The sequence below is a fragment of the Ciconia boyciana genome, chromosome 6 (assembly GCF_034638445.1).
Source record: "Ciconia boyciana chromosome 6, ASM3463844v1, whole genome shotgun sequence".
NCBI lineage: Eukaryota > Metazoa > Chordata > Aves > Ciconiiformes > Ciconiidae > Ciconia > Ciconia boyciana.
Genome location: NC_132939.1, coordinates 39,779,741 through 39,795,558, shown reverse-complemented (window position 1 = coordinate 39,795,558; position 15,818 = coordinate 39,779,741).

Here is a 15,818-nt window from a genome sequence, read left to right as displayed (position 1 = left end):
TGAGGGACTCAATGCAGGCGGCTGGAGCAGAACCACGAGTCACAGCCCCTGTGCCTAGTGCCTGCTGCTGGAGGGGGCCAAGTGTCTGTATCTGCCCCAAAATGGTGTGTGGTGGGGTTTGCATGCCTCATTCGCTAGCAAGCTTCAAGCTGGACCAGCCAGTGGGTAGAAGACCCTTGGTCCAGCAATGAGTATCAGGGCAGAGGGTCTGCGCTGGTATTCGGGGGCACCCACGAGTGTGGGGTGCCTGTGAGAAGAGTGTGAGTGTGTGTATCTGTTTGATGGTGAGCATCAAGCTGAACTTGTAGAAGAGGAGGAGGCCCGGGAAGCAGTTTATAGGGCCTGGGATCCAGGCACTGGTATCGGACAGACAGAGGGACCATGCTGTGCCAGCACTCAGGGTGATCCATGAATGTGAGCGTCCTTGTGAATCTTACGAATCTGGAGCATGGGCGCGTGTGTGTGTGCTTTCACTCATGAAGTTCAGTCTCTACCAGACAAAGAGGAGCAAGATGACTTGGCTGTCTGTACTTACGTTTTATACGAGTTTCATGTATCGGTGGTGTTGAAAGCAGCACCTTGTCTGTGGTAGTCCATGCAGTTGGGCATGAATGTATGTGGGACACGCGCTGAGCTTCGCTACCGGTTGAACCTGCAAAAAAGCAGCAGTTGTGTCCCTCAGTTTGGCACAGAAACCTCCTGATCCCTGGGTGTCCATGGCTGGGCTCCAGCAGCAGGGCAGGAGGAATTCCTGGGCATGGAGTTGCTGGAAGCAGTGGCTGGTCCTAACATCCCTTAACAACTAGGATGCATTTTCAATGAATCTGTGGAATAAATAATAATAGATGATGAGTACTTAAAAAAGTAAACCAATTACAAATTTTAACCATGCAGAGACTAAAACAACTGGTGCTTCCTTTGTTGCATAGCAGCAAATCTCAGTGACAACAGCTATAGAAAAAACCCTGAAAACATGGAAATAATGTTAATTAATGCCACTTTTCAAAAGCACCTTTTATTCCAAAATACTAGAAAGACTAGAATTTTGATCTAAAGCATAAAATCCAGCAAACTAATCTGAAGTGTTCAGTCCATATAGTTGTCCAGAATAAAGCCGGTTGGCAGGATAGGATTTATTGTCGTAATTTTTCAGTGGGGGAAAATGACTTTAAAATTACAAAAAATAAAAAACTTATTTTTATTCCAAAGTGAACCTTTGGTCCAAGAAAGTGTGAGGTGAAACAGTATATACAGCAGTATAAACAGTTTCTAACACACTGTCCTGATTTTGCCTTATTTTTAATCTCCTGTGATGTCTGCCTGTGGGGAACTACTCAGTTTTGATTATCAGAGTGAATACTTTCAGTCATGATGGAGACTATGTATGAGGGTGTGGCTTATTGGTCTCAGTATATACTAACTCACGGAGTATGAGCAACCACTTACAATTTTTCTTCAAAGTTTCAACCTCAAGATAAGTACATGCACAGGGAAGGGCCACAGTCAGTCCTTGGTAAACAGAAAAACCCACAGAATTGATGTGGCTGCAGCTGGTAATAAATCTGCTGGAAATCTTACATGGAATAAAGCAGAAGTGAAGTAAAAGTTTAATAAACTTTCACAAAGTATATTTTATATTTCCTTTTTTTGCCAGTTTGGTGTGCAGAATCCTAGTTCACAGTAGAACAGGACCTAGAATGTGAAAAATACAAAATTAAGGTTGTTTTCACTCTGTTACCATGATAAGCACGTATAACCTGGCTTCAGTAAAGTAGGTAGCACTAGAGATTTTCTCTGACGTTCAATTAGTAAGTGAGTTTTATAAAGCTATCTCCCTAATTATAAATGCCAGCAAATACAAGCAGGAAAAAATATAATTTGCAGTTATAAAGTTCTGTCCTATTATTCTCTTTAGTGCTAACATTGTCCAGATTACTTAGGAGCAACAAAACTGTTTAAATTTCCGTACTTAAATTTAGACATATAATTTATTCAACAAGTTAGCCAAATATAATTTATTCCTTCATACTTTAATCACCAATTTCTTCTGCAGTTACAATAGCTACCAATTTCAGCTTCTGTCTCCTGTGCTACCAACACTTTTCAGAAGACACCAAAAATACTGATGTGAGACTATAAAATAGTAAATTACTTGCAAAAAAGTATTCTACTTTCCATATAATTCTATATTTTATGTTAAAACCTCTGAACTCAGTAGCTACAAATAATTAGATAACTGAAAACTATTTCTCTCAGACATTAGAGTACTTGATATTAGCCTGGTCTGGTCTGATCTACACTAAAAACAAGTGATCCATTTCCTTACAAATATTTTTGTAAGAACTTCACTAATGGTTTGAGAAGTCCCTTGGACTCCTTTTTCATTGCATTAGTATGTCACAGAATAAGCACATTTTCTAAGGAAAGGGCATTTCAAGTTACAGAAATATTCATATATGGAAAATTATATGCTATTTCTCCCATGTCTGTGAAATACAGCCAAACTTACTTTCATATAAACATTTCACAAGAGCAGAAATATTTTCTCTGTTTTGTTCCTCAGCAAGTTCCTTGTTTGATCCAACTGGCCGTGGGGTGCTCTGCCCATGGAGTATACAAAACAATGACTATTTCAGAAAAAGAGAAAAATAAAAAGGAAAAAGAAAAAGAAAGTGTAAAAATATTTTACCTTCATTCCAGTTTCACCACCCATTTCATTTTGATGATGGAATAGAATGGGGTTTTTTGCCTATCTGCTGCCACACGCCTATCTGCTGGGGTGTTGCACATGCACTTTGCTACAATACAGGCAAGCGAATATATTTGTGTTTGGCTGAAGTTGCAGTTAACAGTATATCAGCCAATGATCCTTATGTTTCTCTGTTTCTTTCATATTCATATTTGATATATACACTAAATCAATAATTTGAGTGTTCCACTTTGATAACTTGAATCTGGTTTTCTGAAAATCTTCTTTTTAAATAACATTTCACATATTCAGAGCTATTCAGTTCAGTTGTTGCAGTGAACTTGCAATATTTCTCACTTTGAGTTTCTAAAACAATGGGAGAAGCAAAATTTTTAGCCACATGAACAAACTAGTGTTACTGCAGCAGTACTCTTTGTGGGACTTAGCTGCAAAAAATCCATGATATCTTAGCAAATGGAAATTGAGATTTTTCAAAGGTTTTATTTTAAACAAAACCTTTAAGCATACATTTAGGACAGTTTTCAGAAGAACAGAAAAAACATGTCTTGATATGAAGGTAACATATCTGCTGAAAGACTTTTGCCTTTTTTGAGGCAAAAGTATTTTTCAGCTTCTTGTGAAAAGGCTGTCAGAATTTTTAACATTGGCAAAGCAAATATTTCCTTCATTCTCAAAAGTGAAATTAATATGTTCATGGAATATTTATTCAAAAAAAGTTTAAAAGGTTGCATCCAGAGACTAACATTGGATAGTACTAGGCAGCATTGCAAATGGTTGACAAGCACTTAGCCTAAACCCCCCAATGTCTTATAATGGGAACAGTTTGTCAGCTTTGGCTAACAATTGTGACCTTGGGGTATCCAAATCTTTTAGTTAAGAAAACTCTGGGGGTTTTTTGGTAGAGTTTTTTAGTTTTGGTTGGTTTGGATTTTTTTTTTTTTTTTTTTTGGGGGGGGGGGTGTATCAGCTTCCTTTCAGTTAGCAAGATTGTATACCTCCTTGCTTGTTTTGCTCCTTGAAATTCAAGGTAAACTATTGGGATCTGTATAACACCTAGAAGACCAGCCAACTGTTTCATCATAACCCTTTGTAATAGTAACTTTACACCCTTACCATGCTTGCTATTTCTTGTAACTGTCTTTTCTCTTTTAAGTATTTCACATTTTGGCTCACATAACAATTGCATTCCACTTCTGGATAGAGAATGTGTTTCGCTGTGTTTAGAAGTCTGTGGGTGTCAAATACCACTACCAGTAATCACTGTAAATGGGAACAAGACCACACCCTACCTAGCAGTTCACAAGAAGATGCAAGATAGAAGGAATAATAGGAGGAGACCCTTCCTGAGATTCATTGCTTAAAGAAACAAATCAACTTGCTCTGAATCACCTAAAATCCTGAATGTTATTACCAATTAAACTATAAATTACTGCTAAAACCATGATTACATATTGAGACAGTAGCTTATATCTGCTCTATATGAGAATATTCCATATAACTTCTCACCACGCTCTAGAAATAATGAGCACAACTCTTGACATCAAAAGAATGACCAGATTTAAAAATGAAAAAAATCTGGCTTTATAAAATGCTATAATAAATGTTACCCAAGCATGGAAAATGTAAGTGATTCTTTTGGTACCACACTATATCTCCTTCTGTGAAGAAAATAGAAACCCTGAAGAATATAATCTGTTGCCCAAGGCAGCTCTGCACCATTAAAATCTATTTCCTTCCTCCTGGAAAATTAAAAGAGTATAAAAAACTTAAAATGAAGTAACAAAATAATTGTCAGGAAACTGCAGTTGGATGATGATGATTATTATCGTATTTTGTATTTTGTTTTCAACCATAAAGATTGTTTGAACAATTGTTGTTTGAAACCCGTCTAAAAAGTCAAATGAATTAAATGAATAGTACCTCCCCAGTAATTTCTTCATGGAGTTCACTTTTATGATTATGAATTTTGTTTTGGCAAAATGAATCTTCCTATGTAATTGACATTTTAAAGCTATTATATAGAAATATATGTATTTTTTCTGAGTGATTTTGAGTTTAATTATTTGACCTTTCTCACTGTTTCATCATTCTTGTCTTCTCACTCCATTTCATATGAGTTCACCAATATAGGAGAAAGGCTGGACTGCAATGCCCATAATGCACATCATTGTATCCCCAGAAATTGAACAGACACGGCTCAAGACAAGAATTTTATGATCACTATGCATCTTTTCTCAGCAGGGAACTACTTCAGAAATAAGACTAAATTCTAGAAAAAATCCTGTAGAACAGATCACAGAAGAAACAATGGAAACAGAGGTATATACAAATTAGTGCTGTAGCAAGTCAAAAGGAAGATTTCTTCAGGAAAATAAAGAAAAATCAAAGTATCATGATCTATAAAAATAAAAAAAAGTCATTTTAACCAGAACTTTCTGAATGAAACTTCTGACAGGAAAAGTCCAAATGATGTTATGGGATGGAAAATTTTGCAAAAGTTTTCTATTTGACATGAAAGCTAAAACTGAAATGTATGCATTTTCTGCAAGATTTTTTTAAAAAACCCAATCATATTAAAATCATATACATGATGGAATAGTTCATCTTTATATATGAAGATATTGTCTTGCATAATTGAAGAAAAGGATGTGCATATATCTTTGCAGATTGTGGGCCTAAAATTAACAAGTTTTTCATTAAAATCCTTTTGACTTGCAGGGTGTTCCCATAAATAACATCTTAACATTCCTTAAGTGTTATGCAATTTCCAGCATTTGCTGGTTGCCTTGGTTGCAGCCTGTAACAGATGTTTCAAAACATAAGCCAGGTCATGAGCCACAGAACTGAATAAACAGCTTTAAAAAAAAAAAAAAAAAAAAAAGGATATGAAATACTATCTTAGTTTATTATGCTAGCTAAGTTGCAAAATTTCCACTGGCTTGGCTCTTCCTTTGTCTCCTGCTTTAAACAGAGCCAGAAACTTAGTATGAGTCAGGCAAGCCCCAGTTTACTTTATTCTGCCAAGTTTCAGATGTCATTTATTCTCTGTCATTAAATTATAAACAGACTTTTCATTTAATGAAAACGTAAAAGAGAGGAAGTATGGTCCAAAACATTTATTTTGGAGCAAGGGGTTCTACAAAATTTTGGGATTTCTAGTAACTTCAGATCTCTAGAGGAGAGGGAGGAATAGAGTTTCCAAAGTGCATTTTGCTCTCAAATGCTCATAACAACTTTTTTCATTAAAATAACCAGCTCTCACTTATGTGTTGCATCTTGGGTCATTCCTTCTTGGTTGGGTTTCTCGTTCACTCTTTTCCCTTGCTTGCACACATCTATTTGTAAGTGCTAGTGGAAATCTGGGCATATTTGCATACTACCAGCATTATCTCAAGGCAGAATACTTTTTTTTTTCCCTCTGCTTTTGCGGGTATCTTTTCAGTTCACAGAAAAGCTGTTATTGCTTTGAGAGTCTGACTAGAGATGATGGTGTTTATTGTTGGTCTAATATTGTATTCAAAAATCCCAGTGGTTCTATTGGAAAAGTGGAAATGTTTATGAGGTGCAGTGAGGTATTCAAGGCATAGTATGTTAATACAGTGTTTTTCACCAAATGATTTTGATACTAAACCTGCTTTGGGATTTATATTGGGTAGAGGACAAAGGCAATAGGCAATTATTTTATAACTTTTCCAGTTACACGTGTCTAAATTTGCCAGAGAGTAGTGTTGTAGAAGATGACCTAGAGGTCAAAACATTTAGAGTGCTTCCCTCCTAATTCTTTTTTTATTATTATTTTTCCATTGATCTTGTTGAAATTTAGAGGAGAGCTGTGGATACTGCAGGTCTGCAGACTTTTGAATAGAACTTGAAGCTGTGTAAAAGAGACTCTTTGAATCCAGTTAAAACAGTTTTAGCTGACTGTTCACTGATTCCTCTTCACTGGTCATGATCTGCCTGTGGCAAAGCGCTTCTCCTCGTGATTGTGAAGATTACTCTCCACGATACTTCTTCTGACAGTGTGAATATTGACTTGCACTTATAAAGGTCAGGCAGCTCCTACACTTATTGAGAGTGAGAACACTAACTACAGCAAGGCTCTCTGAGAAGAATTTAACCTTCAAATTACAAAACAGAGTGCTCAGCAGAGCCAGGACTTCAGCCAACTTGAAAGTTAACCTTACTTTTCTGCAAACATAAATGTGGACTTCAGTGTTGCCCCAGCAAAAGAAAAAAAATCAAACAACTAAGTGGACAAAGGATCCAAGAGATATACATCTAGCAGGCATTTTATTTTACTTTTTAAAAGATTGGTAGACTGCATGGAAAGAGTAACTTTTGGATTTCTTAGCTTCCAAAACAAATAATGACTCCTTCAGCTTTTAAGAGCCTTGTGCGGAAAGATAAACCACCCCATACATTCCTTTTCTCTATTGTTCTGACATTAGATCAAAGAAGTTTATTCCCAGTGAAGCACAGCAACCGACTTAGCTCACCTTTGAAAATTCTTCTGTATTTGCTATCATGTGGATTCAAGCTCAGAGCACAGCTGAGGTAATTTAAGGTCTGTAGGAATTTGGCTGTCTATTAGCGATCATGTCCGGTGGTACAATACAAGAAGGATGACAGTGTAGAAAACGGAACTGCAAATGAGAATGAAGGCTCACTTTTCATCTTGATGGAGTGTAAAAAATAATATTTTTAATTTTTAATGCAACACATTTATATTGTGGCAGTAGTGGCAGTAGGCTCATACTGCATATAAATGAAGACGATTCTTTGGTTTGTAGGAGAATAAAGGAGACATTATGATGAAGAGTATACCAGGCAAGTAATAAAAAGGAAGAAGTATATGGAAGTCTTGGTTGCCTAGGAAAGGCATTGCTTTCTGGGTTTGGACACTTTTTTTTTTTTTTTTAAATGCATTATAACTTTCACAGTTTTAAGTTTGACATCTGGCAGATTTTAGATAGTGTAAAAATCATCCTTAATGGCCTTTCTGCCTCATCAGTGGGGCCACCATTCAAGTAAGAAAGTGCCAATCAGTTGCTCTTGTTCCTCTTTAGCTTCAAGATATTACTGGAGAGCTTTTTGCAGAGATCATGATCTCTCTGCTTGATATGCCGTTTATTAAAACTATAGTTAAAGGTCTTCAGGCTTATCCATTATAACCCCCTAATTTTCTTGACTGACTTTTTTTTCTCCAGGATAAGACATTGCACGCTAAGTTTCATTCTCCCTTGACCACCTCACCCTCAAAGAACAGATTTTATTATATTTGAAAGACAAGGAAAAGAAAAAGTAAAACAAAATTAACTGTGCTGTTTTATTTGAAATATGAAAATGAAAGACTAACAAACAGAATCGTTTAAGGTGTTTCATTGTACTGCTACAGATCTAATGAAATTGATTTTTTAAATTAAAATGAAATTTCATGGGCAATTAGAGTGTGAAATAAATCACTTCTTATGCAAAAAGAATACAGTATGAAATCAGAGAAAAGATGTGAATTATACAGTGTTTAAGCTGAGTGAAGAAAATAACCAAGAGCGTTTCTCTTCTGTGAACATTACTTAAACCACTCTGTCTCAGGTATCATTTATTTTTGGCTTATCAAGTTAATTCTGGTTAATACAGTCTTACAGTGCACTGAATAATACAAATATTTATTTTCAAAATATGTGCCAAATGGTTTCACTTGTTTCTGAAAATTGACCAAAGCAAACTTACGATATTCTCTTGGTACAAAATTGACAGAATACTGGACTGCTTTTCAGCCATTGCAACATGGCAATAAGCTTTCTGGGCTGAAAACTAATAAAATCCCGTAGAGCAAAACAGCACAGTTCACTGATACTTGAACCAAATGTAATCTTTTTTATATGTGATTGTATTTACTAATGCTTAACTCATACAAATATAACATAGCATTTAGGCACTGGCTTAAACTTAAGTTCCAGACAGGTTTTTGTACTTTATTTTAAAACTTGCTATATAGTTTATAGAACAGAAGTATGTGCTTTTTATATACTGTCCTGAGTAAAAGTATTCTAGTCAAACTTTTATTTATTTGGGTTTGTACAATCAAAACCTAAGCCAAACTCTCAGAATATACAATGACATTTCTGAGTTACTCTGTAAAGAAAATAAACACCATCCTTTAAAGTATTGTGCAATGTAGGAGACTTAATTTTCAAAATTAAAAATAACAGAAAAAGTATCTGCTTTCTTCTCTCATTTTAACTTCAGAACTGTTCATTTCTGAATACCTTCATTGTCAAGGAGATTACACTGCAGATTAATATAAAGCCATTTTATTGGTCCACACTCAGACTCACTACCTGACCCACCTGTCACCCGTGTATTACTCATTCTGATAGCCAAGTTGCTTCCTGGCTTCTTCACCTGAAAATAAGACTTGGTTTGTAGAAGTTTGTAGAAGTTCTAGGGCATACACCAAGAAGACACGATGTGAAGCACAGGAACTAGATTTCTTAATGGCTAAAGATTTCTAAAGCTATAGGGTCAGCTCAGGATTCCAGAAGCTTAAAAATGCAAAATCTAACCGAGAAAGGAGTTGCACTTGTTGTTGAATCCTAATTTCAGCTACCTTGGAAATTCATTAAAAAAAAACCCAAACCCTCAATAATTATTGTCTCACAATTGTAAAGAGGAATGGGCAAGCACAAAGTGGTCAGCTTTCCAAAAAGAGGAAGAAAAACGGACCTTTCCTTGCTTGAATACCATTTAAAAAAATCAGCTACTTTTTTACCGGTACTTCAGTGTGCTACTTTGCCATTTCTTAGATTAACATAATCACTTCAAATGGTGGTGAATAAAACTTTGCAGTCTACTGTATCAGATGTACCTGGATTGAACAGGTAAACCATAGTGACTGAAGCAACTGAATCTTCCATCAGCTGAATGACTCACAAGAAGGTTTCAGAATTGGCCTTATCCTAGTAGGCTGAAACAGCTCAGGAGAAAATTAATTTATAACACTGTATTTCATATTATTTTATGACTTTAAAGCTCTCCCTTTAATTTTAGTGACATTTTTACATCATTAATTAATAGTACATTAAATAAATGGGATTTAGGAAAAATATATCTTTAAAGTGTCATTGAAAACTTGTGACTTCTCTCACTTTTGAATTAATTCTTAACTGATGAAAAAAGGAGCAGTGATCTTGAGTAGCAGCAATTGAATTGATATACTGGGATAAGTCACACTGCTGAAGTTTCTGGCACAAGGCACCACTGTTTAATAGATACTCTTGAAGTTATTTTGGAGGGATTAAATTGCAAAAAAGTAACTTAAGATACGGCTTCTAGATTCCCTAATAATAATATTATTAGAAAATAAATTATTGCTAACTATTATAAATAATTTTCCTGAAGCAATATGTGGCATTTTATAAAGGATAAATCAATATCTTTCCTCAGCTAGAAAGCTTTGGTTCAAATTCCAAACCTGGCAGATGCCATTTAAATAGAACATGTGGGGAGCAGGATTATAAGGACATACTTCATAGAGCAGACCAAAAGTCCATCATGCCCAGCAGCCTCAATCTGACAGGGACCAGGAGCAGATACTTATGGAAAGACTATAAGAACGACTAAGCATATGATAATAGCACTTCAGAGGAATAACTTTCCGGCTTTCATCAATCTGCATTTGAGGCATTTCCTGCACGACTGATCATAGCTGTGTGCTTAACTAGTGCTGGATGGATTCTTTTTTCTTGAATGGATGTAATTTCTTGAATTAATGTTTTAGTATCCACAATATCGTACAGTACTTTGCTCCAGTTTACACATTTAATGAAAAAAAATCTCATTTTGATTGTCTTGACTGTACCACCTGATGTCATTCTCATTTGATGTTCCTCGGGATGTTTTATTATTAGAAATAATAAATAATTATTTCTTATTCATCTTCTCTGTGTGCCTCACAACTTTCTAGACCTCTAGCATAAAGCTGATTCATTACACTAAGATTTCTTTATCCTTTTTGGGTTCCTACAATTGTAAAATTTCAGTTTCTGTGAATATCTGGCCAATACCAATATTTTGAACAGTTTATGCTCTCTTTAATGAAAACATATTCTCGTCCAATTTTCTAAACAATCTATTTTTACCACCCAAAAGATCCTTTACAATGACTCTGTGGTATATTTTTGAATACAAATACAAAGTAGAAAAACATTTTGTAGACAGAAAATATCTCGTTTCTATAACAAAATTGCATTTTCAGATATGGAAGCCAGTCATTCACAACATCATTGGGATACGAAAACACTGGTGATGACTTTTATGAGTTTAAGTATTAGATATTTTCTCATCTGCTTCTGAAAATTGTTAAAACTGTATTTAAAATTTGAAGCTTCTAATATCAAATATTCTCTACTCTCTGTTTTTTCCTTCTGCCATCAACAATACTAGATTATTAGGAAAAGTCATTTTAAGTATGAGAAAAAAAGTCATTCGGGAGAGTACAGCCTTACAAAAGATTCATAAATTTTTGCAAGATTGAACTGGCATAAATATATTTTCATTCCCTCTGGTTACTTTTCCCAAGTGGTAGTCACTAAGTGACTCACTAATAGCTAATTTATGCCTTTCAACAGTACATTGATTTATTTCATGTGCAATGACAAGTTTATTTTTCATGTTTTTTGGACTAGCCTATCTAACTTTTGGTTTCTGCCAGTTCAGCAAAATGAATTTTCCAGGGGGGGCAGGGAACAGAAACAAAAAACCCACCTTCTCCTAGACTTGTTTTTTAGATTGTTTAGTAGGAGGGTAATGGCTTGAAATCCATTACTAGTTTTGTTATCTTGCAGATCCTGTACTCTTGGAAGAGAGTGACGATCACATTGTGACAGTGCCAACTGGAAGTAATGTCATGTACAGAGCGTAAGCAGCTATCTAACACCCCAGACCATGAGCTGGGGAGGGAAGATTTTTATCTGTAGGAATTCTCAAATAACACTATTACTAAATGTTCAAATTTTCTTTGTGCTCCCTGAGGCCTGAGCTCTAGTACAGGACCAGCTGCTGAAGTTGAGAGAAAGCAAAGTGCAAGAAAGATGTAACTGGCAGGAGCAGAATAATAGCTAAGCAGCAGTTAGGAGGTACTGCAGGGTTATTAAAGTTAAACTATGCTGCCTGCTGACGTCAGATGGAGCAATCTGCCTCCTGCAGCATCCTATAAATATGTGTGAGCATAGAAGTTTTTCTGTGGATACATTTGGGGAATTTGGAAGTTATCTTCTAAAAATTGCAACATGCCTCAGTGAAAGCCGTAACTATAGCTCCTTGTTACAACAGAAAAGATTAAAAACTTATGTTACTCTTATATGCATGGTTGTACATGACTCTGCTGATTCTGCAAAAAAGGAATAAATAGCTAGATTTCCAGTACTTTTGGATTATTTGTGGAACAATGTTCAATGACTAGAGGACACTCTCTATTGCCAGACACTTTCTGTTTCCTGCTAACGCTGCCGTCTTGGTGGGCACAGTCCTGCTTAAATGCAAATAATATAACTTTTGCTCTCATGTTACTCGTTGGCTCAGAGGAATCTTGAATTTGTTTTTCAGTTGAACTTGATATTTTTTCTCTGCTTTGCACTATACTATGGCTTCATAGATCCATACTCCAACGATTATTAGGATTAACCTTGCAGTGTCACATATAATATGTTTGTACAGTAACCACTGATTGTTGTATTGTTACCTTTATTCTGTTTATAAATTAACACCAACACACAAGCTTTCCTTGTCTGGGGAATGACAACCAGTGGACCAGAGGACACAGGACTGAACAGTGCATTTGTTCCTCTGCTGTGGGGATTTGAGGTGTGTCCTCGTGCAACTCAGTTAACTGCTCTCTGTCTCAGTAGTCACCATTTGTGAAACAGAGATAGCAAGTACATTGCTGGATGAGAAACTATGCATCCTAACTTCCTTTTGAGAACACTGATGAAATACTGTCATTGCTGTCTTTGTTTTACAATGAGAAGTCTTAACTGTGGCTTGAATAACAGGTAGATTTACATACTGGAAAAAACTAGAAAATTTAGGCCTTTCAGCCTGTCTGATGCCTGATTCAGCTTCCATTCTTCTGATGCCAGGTATTACTAACTGGCCAGTGGATGCCTCATAAGCTCCGTAAGTCCCACTGAGAAAGATTTCTCAGCTGCCTCCTGAAATCTCAGTCCTGCGTATGTTTTGGTGTGCAATTTGAACATGCATTTATGAATAAATATGTATTTTCAGAAACGTGTGGTTTCTTTTTCTGTTTCTATTTGTCTTATATGTAGAGCTTCCATTTTAAAATAGCAGAGTAAAAGAGCTCTATTACATAACTTAATACAAATTATTACAGTGGTCTGAATACCAATGTCAGTGTGTTCAGAAAACTCATTGTTCCCAATAAATCTCAGAGTCTAAGACCTCTCTCAGGTCAGTAGAAGAGTCAAAAGCCCTGCCAGAAAACTCCTCAGTGGATACAAGACCCTCGTTCACTACCACAGAGAGGGTATCTGCACCACACCCAGTGGGGCTGCAGGAAGGAGGACAGAATGGTCTCGTGGAATCAGAGGGAGCAATTGTCTCCCATCTCCCACTACACTTGTTCTCTCCTCAGAAGACACAGTTGTACTGGGGCCAAAGCACTGAAACCAGTGGCACAGAGGGTAGAAGTATAAAAGGAAAACAGAATGTCAGAAGAGGGTTGTTCCATCCCTGCAAAGAAAGCCTAGAGGTGTGGCATTGGTTTTTCTGCCCATAAAGACCTTCCAGAAGCATAATTTAGGATGTTATTGTGAGGCATAATTAAGGAAGAGATAAGAAAAAGGCTTGCAGGGTCTGCCACTAGAATGGAAATCACACAGAGATTGATAATTTTGAGATGTGGTTATCAAATCCTTGCAGAAACAAAAGTTGCAAGGACTTACACTAATTTCCATTGCAGCAACATTTGTTGTGAAATTTATTGTTAGAGCTTCTCTTGGGCAGCCACTAGAGGACAACCTGATCACATACTTTTAAGTTAGTCTGATGTTTCTACCCACAGCAGTACATAGGCACCAATAGCCTTTAATCTACAACCCCTTCCCTCCGACAAAGCTAATCTCTAAATGGTACGAAAAGTCAAAAGTTTTAAACATATGAAATAACAAGCATGTCACAGCTCTATGTGAGAATCTGTATGAACTTGACCCATAAGTTTTGATCTGTAAAAATATATCGAGCTAAAAATGGTAGATTTTTGCACAGCTGGCAGGAAACAAAGCAAAGGAATTTTTATAAAAATAAATAAACAGGAAATATGGAATAGTGCAACTTCTGACTTGTTGGGCCTGAACTGATGCAGGTATTCTGAAGTACCTTCATCCTATGTTTTTAATAGTATTTTACATAAATGTACAGTAACTAGTCTACTGGGACATATTCATTACAGGAGTGCCAAAAGGCCTCAATTTGCCACATGTAGTAATAACATACAGTGAGAGTTTCTTCTCTAGAAGCCTTACTGTTTGGACAGTTAAGGCAGAAAGGGTGATAAAAGGAAAAGGGAGGGGGGAAAAGGGGTTCAGTGCCAGGCACCAGCTGAAACCAGGGGATGAAAGGAGAGGCAGTAACAGGATCTGTTCCATGCTCCCGGTACCTCAGAGGTATCAGTGCTAGGAATAGCAAACACTTTCTCCCTGCAGAGATTTCTCTTAACTTTGAGATGAGGGTATTTGATAGCTCCTGCCTTTGAGAAAAGGAAGAACATCTTTTTTTTCTGGAAATCACTCATTTATATTGTTCTATAAGTGTGATTGGATTGTTATTCTCATGCTCATTAGAAAGGCTGACAGAAAGAAAATTACCTATTGTTCTAGCATCCTCTTCTCCTGTGTACTGCATCTAAGAATGAATTTTTCTCTGATGCCAGGTTTCTATGAACTTCTTTTCTAAGCTAGGACAGTCTTACTTCCACCTATTTATCCATATAAAGCACACTGTGCAGTCTGGAAACTTCCCTCTCTCAAATGCATTTCCTTCTTCTTCTTCCTATTTTTGACAGACTCTCCCCTGGAGTAACTCTCATTACATCCAATTTCCATCTGTCCACAGTTTGTACAATGTGAGGCACCCCCTGAAGACCTCTTTATCACTGGGATCTAAAAAGGGTTTGTGTTTTACCTCATTTTACATTGCATTAGATTTTGCAACAACAAATCAGGGCTTCTGGCCCTTAAAGGGTTAGTAACGAAACGTGCACTGAAAGCTCACTGGGGTGGGAGCAGCAAAAGCACAAAGCATTAAGTCAGAACAGTAACAGAGAAACAATGTCAGAACAAGGACAATAAACACTGTTATTCTTAGTGCTTCAGGAATAACAGTGATTATTGTTCTTGTTTTAACATCATGTAGTTTTCATAATTTTTCTGGACAACAGCATAGTGTAAGAGGAAGCACTGAGGTGACCTATAGGGAGATTTTAAAATTATGAAATGGAGAGAGAGAGATAAATGTGTTTTTACTCATGTTAATTTTGCATTGATGGGACTTTAAGAATGCTGAAACCAAAACACCTAGGCAGATGTGCATACATATTTATTTATTTGTTCTTGACAATAACAGCTTCTGAATTATCATGGCACATGAACAGCCATGTGTATGGACTCATAAAGGATACCTTTCCTCTCCCCGCATTTGGCCCCTCAGCTATGCATCACTCTCTTACACTTTGCCTGTTAATAAGATTGTAAGATTTTGAAAGGGAGATCCTGTCCATAAATGATGCACCAGGCAAGTCGAATGCTGTTGAATAAAGCAGCATATTGATAGTGTATCACTATTCCCCACATGAACGCTGATATTGGACAGGTACCAATGAGAAAGCTGCCTTTTATGTGTATCACTGTATTTACATACACTGGGATTAAATGGATGTTGTGAATCACTATAAACTTTCTCTATACTGATACTAGCTAGCATCATAAAACACTTTTATTATGTTCACAGTTACACCATACCCAATAGCGCCTGCAGTGCTGCTCAAAGACCACCTCACCATACTAAGGGAATTTGCCCAAAGCAAATTTCA